Genomic DNA, 6,785 nt, shown 5'->3' with positions numbered 1-6,785 from the left:
AACTGATGTGGGGATTTTTGATCCGTCAAAAAACATGGCCAACGTTATTAAAATTAGAACATAGGGGTCAGACATATCTCCAAAGCATTAGGTTAAGCCAAATTCCTTTAGTAGCTGAAATGATCCTTTTTATTAGAAATACAAAGGTCTTGAGGGATAAAAGTTGTTAGACGACTCCTTGTAAGAGTTGTTGCCTTAGAAAGGGCAAAAATGACTGGTTTTTTTTTCAGTTTTCAGTCAATATCTTGAAAACTATGATGACAGAAAGAAACTTTCAATTGCTGAAATGATCTTTATGATAAGTCATACCGAAGTCTTCTTGAGTCAAAATTGTTGGACAACTTCTTGTTAAATTTATTGCCTTTCAAAGCAAAACTCAACCAGGTGAGTGATTCAGGCTCCTGAGAGCCTATTGTTTTTATTAAAATAATATTTTATGTTGGATCAAGTTGAAAGTGAATTAGTTGAATCTCTAAGAGAGTAATCAAGGGAACCAATATTCAAGCGGAAAATTAAGGGACAAAGACCAGACACGAAATCAGACACCCACAACAAAGAACATAAAATAAACAAAATAATACGTACAAAGCAACAAAAGTAAATGAGCAAATTGGACTCCATTAAAAACTATAACCCTATCCCAGAAGCCTAATTGTAAGAAGTCTAGCGTTACAAAAAGTCAACATAGTTACTGCAAGCTCTGGCATAACGTATGAGTTGTCATATGAAAACTTCACGTGCTGAAGGGAAGTTGGTACAGATGAAAGGAAAGTTGACAATTAATACGGAATGAAATTTCATCGCGTTTGTGGTATAGTTTGGTCAATAGTTTGCCTTTACCATCGATCTCTAAGTGTAGGTCAAGATATGAGGCTGACTTCACAATGTCTGTATAGTATCCTTTATCTCGAGTTCTTTGGGGTAGATGCGATGTATAAAATCCTCGAAATTAGGATTGTTTATTGATAATACGTACGTCATCTATTCAGCGGAAACTGAGATCAATGGATCTGGCTAAACGATGTTCCTTCATTTGGATTAGGTCAACTATAAACTATATGAGATAAATGATGTAGATTTGACAAAACGCTTCGAAGAGCGCAGCTAGATACGACCACAGAGGTAGAACCATGAACATTTTGGGGAAGTGACTTGACACAGCTTTGAATTTTGATTGTATCAGAATTTTGACATGGGAAAAGAAAAATTGACCAGAATCACAGTCCGTTTTTGGCTCCATATTCCCATAACCTCCAAAATCTATCCAAACCTTGTAACATTGAGGGAATGGCAAATTGTGATACAATTCTAAAGAGATCCATCCAGTTGTTGACTCGACAATAAGAAAATGCTTTGTTTCTGGTACCGTATTAAGAATACTGTGGAACAATATCATCAATATCCATATGTTTTTACTGGAGGTATATATTCAGTAGTTAAATTCTATCTAATGCCTGTTTTAGTTCTTATCTGGTCCCTAATTTCAAAACGATTAGGGCCATAAACCCCAAAATCAATACCAACCTTCCTGTAGTAGTTGAAAACTTGTTATAAAATAAGATCAACCAAGTAATACGAAAACCAAGTGTCTATAGACGACGACGACGACGACGAACGCGTCATACCATTAAATACCCATAAAGAAATAGGTATGACTAGATTTAGTTTTTCCCTGTCAATTGGAAACAAGAAATTTGATATGGAGATTTTTCCCGGCTCGTTGTAATGTTAAATGAATGATTTAGCATGTCCTACCACTTTTATAAGCATGTCATCTTTCAACAATTGAAAAGATAATGTCCCAAATTGTCAAATCTCAGAATTTTTCACCAAATCTTCCAAAATAGGGTACTTTTTAATTTCATTTTTTTAAATGTCTTCACCAACTTGAACCCAAATTTTTGTTCACGATTTCTAAACGCGTCTTTGTTAGGAGGCCAAATCAGTTTAGATGGCAGAGACTTTAGAAATAACAAATTTAGCATTGGAAATTGGCATAAATAATAATAATTGGCATAATAAATTCTACTTCCATAAAACTGAAAACTGATGAAATTGTGAAAATTCAAAACCATATAAAATGAAACATTAAACAATGCCCAACAGATTTCTATCATTTACTTCAAATGTTTTTTTTTCTTCGTAAGATAGGGTCCAGTTATTGCCCTAAACGTACCGAGTCCTATCCTTTTCACAAATTAGAATTGGTTTTGCATACCAACGTATCCCGTGTTTAAAAAAACAGCGTTGGATTAGTATTTTATTCTTTCCTTTAGCTTCGAATGTCGATGTTGGATAGTATCATTTAAAGAAAAAAAAACGTATCAAGTTCATAGGTTGGCTGTAAGTTCTTTAGAATTCTTCAACAATCTTCTACCAATGACGATGATTGTGATTTACCGTCTATGTACTGGATTCCTAAACTTCACAAGAATCCATACAAACAACGTTTCATAGCTGGATCTGCAAAATGTACCACCAAACCTCGTTCAAAACTTTTAACTTCTATACTCACAACTGTCAAAGATGGTCTGCAGTCCTACCACAACAGCTGTTACTCCCGTAAAGGTATTAATTCAATATAGATCCTGAAAAATTCGAAAGATCTTTTGGAGACAATCAGTTCAAGACTATTATCTGAATATAATAGCATTAAAACCTATGATTTTTCAACACTGTATACTTCTATTCCCCATACTCAGTTAAAATCCGGACTTAAACATTATACATCGTTGTTTTTCCAAAAAAGATGGTACACCTAGATACAAATATATAGTTCTTGGTGGAGATTCCTCATACTTTGTAAGAAATAATTCCAAATCATCTTCCAAATATACAGAGGAAGATGTTTACAAAATGCTGGAATTTTTAATCGACAGCATATTTGTCCAGTGTGGTGGACGTGTTTTTCAACAATAGGTCGGCATTCCAATGGGAACAAATTGTGCTCCTTTACTTGCTGACCTATTTCTTCACTCTTATGAGGCTGACTTTATAGCTGATTTAATCAGAAAGAAAGAATATCGTTTGGCTAGATCCTTCAATCTCAGTTTCCGCTATATAGATGACGTATTATCTTTAAACAACCCTAATTTCGGGGATTTGATACATCGCATCTACCCAAAAGAACTTGAGATAAAGGATACTACAGACACTGTGAAGTCAGCCTCATATCTTGACCTACACTTAGAAATCGATGGTAAAGGAAAACTATTGACCAAACTTTACGACAAACGTGATGGCTTTTCATTCAGAATTGTCAACTTTCCTTTCATCTGTGGCAACATCCCTTCGGCTCCTGCGTATGGAGTGTTCATATCACAACTCATACGTTATGCCAGAGCTTGCCGAAACTACGCAGACTTTTTGTATCGAGCTAGAACTCTAACAAATGGGCTTCTGGAACAGGGTTATCTTGCCACAAGATTGAAGTCATCACTACAGAAGTTTTATGGTCGTCATCATGAACTCGTGGATCGTTATGATGTATCCTTCAGCACCATGAAAACTGATTTATTCAACGGGTCATAGTTTACCTTTCCTCGTTTGTCTACCCCGGACTTGACTTTTTATGAGCAACTCGGCGGGTGTTTCTAGAAAAGCAGAGGACGCTTACCCTACCGGTGCACCTGGTCCATGCTCCAAGTTTTTAGTGGAGTCCGAGTTGCTCATTTGCTTTTGTTTCTTTGTGTGTATGATTTTAGTTACTTTGTGTTCTTTGTTGTGTGTGTCTGTTTTCCATGTCTGGTCTTTGTTCCTGGATTACATTCTTTTGATTACCGCTATAACCTTGGTTCCCTTGATTACTCTTTCAACAATCCACATCAATTAATATTTCTGGTGTAGAGAACATCACCATAACTTTGGAGGCCATTTTCAAAGTTAAGCAGCTTAGAACTGAGTTGATGGTGCACTTGATACACACTTGACGTTAAAGTAGGGAGCTCATAGCTTCCTCTTGTTCTTGTGAGAACATTACAGGAAGATATAATTAGTGTATAGTTTTCTAGGACGTCCAAATATTTTTTTCTGTTTTTACAGTCATGCCAAATTAATCAAATGTGCACACTGTTAGACTGTCAGACTGACTAATATTTAGTGCAAGAACTGGAAACAAAGAAATTAGTATATATATATATATATTCATCCTTTGGATGACACAATTAAATTCATAGTCGTATTTAACCAAATAATGTAGAGGTTCTAGCCTGATTGCTCTCCTGACTGTTCTTTATTTCAAGCACCGGCCACGTTTTTCGACGGATCAAAGATAGAAGCATACACCTATGCGGGATATCCGTATGAATAATACTACAAAGTTTCATGGAATTCGGTTCTGTAGATTCAGAGAAGAACAATTTTGAGGATAATAACACCAATCTCAGCAAAACAAAACAAAGAAAACAAAAAAACAAAAAAACAAAAACAAAACAAAACAAAAAAACAAAACAAAAAAAACCCGCCGAAATAGGCAATAACTCCAATATCGGTCAACAGATTATCACGAAAATTGATCTTTGGACAGATCTCATCATGTTTAACGTACCACCATCGTCAGAATTTAGCTAAACGTAACGGTTTAGGAGTAATTTGTGACAAATTTTTAGTAACGGCGGTCATGTTTTTTTCACGGATCAAAAATTGAAGCACTAACTTTGTGCAAGATACACCAAGAAAGAATCATACAAAGTTTCATTGAGTTCCGCCCAGCAGTTCCTAAGTAGAAAATGTTTGAAAAAATGTTAACGACGACGACCATGAACGCCAAGCTTATAGCCTATGAATGCATGGATACGAAAGGATACTAGTATACTAATTCAGCTAACGCTAAATCCCATTTTGCATGTTAAAAATATGTCTCAGTACATTCTGAAATCAACGTTAGGGTTCACTATTGCAATCCCAAACCTAAACATTTTGATATTACAAAAGAGTTTTCACAGGGATGTTCCAGCTTTTATGAAGCTCTCTTTTTTTTTTATTTGTACTCAAATCACTAATGTGACAACATAAATTAATTAACACCATTTTCAAAATACTGATAAAAGAAGAAAGATATGAAAGATATTAAGTTATCATCCTATGCATGATTTATAGGTACTCTTCGATTTTTCAGCAAGCTCAGGCAAAATTTAAAGTTGTTGCTTTTCATGAAATTTTAATGCAATAAAATATCACGAGTGTTTACATTGATAAAAGTCAGTACATTCTTTCAGAAATTTTTTAATTGTTGTTTAAAATATACGTTTATCAGTAGACTAATCTAATATAATAATAATAATAATAAACGAAAGTTATTTTGTAATTGAGACATTATTAACCAATTTTCATTGATATAGTTATTCATGTCAATGGTACATATATATATATATATATATATATATATATATATATATATATATATATATATATATATATATATACTTATTTATTTATTTATTTTTTAAATTTTGATGACTAACTTTTAGTGCAGCTTACTATATATTTTAGTAAAGATATCACTCATCAGTTCTAATCGATTTTCAGTATTTGGAAATTGATCTTTTAGACACTTCTTTTGTTTTGAAGGGTATAATTTGAGATTATGATATGTAGATATATTTTTGAATATTTTTGAAATATTTTAAACCAGTCTGATAATGTTTTATTGACGTTGATATTCGAAATTATTTTTATAATTTAAATGTTTTTAGTTTTGTTTGTAAATAAGTGTCTCGTAAATCTACTAAGGCTGGGTATTTGATCTTTTATATATGCGACGTTTTATTGTAAATATTTCTTTGTATGCTCAAATATGTGAAACTATAATAAACTAATTATTTATTATTATTTATTTTTATAATAAAAAGTATGTAATTAATGAACATAAAATAATCAGTCAATTCTATTTATGCATACTAAGGTTACTTCCGTTTAGCATAAGATAAATTTAAGTGCTCAAAAGTCTGTCCATCTATAAACATAACGCCCGTAACATGAAACTGCATTTTGGTCTTATCTTATGCTTTATTAATTTCTTTGCTGTGACTTTTTACATTTAAGTGAATTCTAATATTTACTTTGAGACTTTGTGATAGTGTGAACCATTAATGTGTCATATTATATTTTATTTGCTGTTAGGTCGTTTTTGGCATTAATATTCTTATAATTGATAGTGAAATTTTAAATACTGCTCTGGATTAATACGACTTCGTTTGATTTCTTAGTTTTCATATGCTGCCTTTTATAGTGAAAAATACATCATATATTATATTGAAATGTATATTCAGATCATTTCACACATATTGCAGTGTATCTGTAGAAAAACCATCGTATATTGCAGCCTATCTTTAGAACAAGTAACATATATTGCAGTGTAGTTTTAGAACTGCAGTGTTTATTTAGAGTATGTTAAACTTGTATTGTTTCTGAAAACTTTACATAGTTCATTTGTGGTCTCATTTTATTGTCTGGATAAATTATGAAATTTCTTTTTAGTATGCGCAATTTTAGTCACATCGTATACAGTGCAGGGTTCAACACGGGCTATTAAAGTTTGGGGCTGACCCACCTTTGAAGTTTGAGCTCCACTCTTAAATTTTAGAAAATTAATTACAAAACCATATTTATAACTAAGTACAAGTCATGTACATGTAAATATTGAGGGGGAAATTACACTTTTTTCTTTTAAAGCAAAATATAAACAAAGACCATAAAATCAGATTTATGGGCCCCTAAAATGACGAAAAATTTGATTAGAAATTTCATAGACTATGAACATGGGACATAGGCTGATTCCCCCACTC

This window comes from Perna viridis, chromosome 6, assembly GCF_037379345.1.
Source record: "Perna viridis isolate PV_CMFRI_1.1 ecotype Kerala chromosome 6, ASM3737934v1, whole genome shotgun sequence".
Classification (NCBI taxonomy): Eukaryota; Metazoa; Mollusca; class Bivalvia; order Mytilida; family Mytilidae; genus Perna; species Perna viridis.
Note: the sequence above shows the minus strand (reverse complement) of the source record.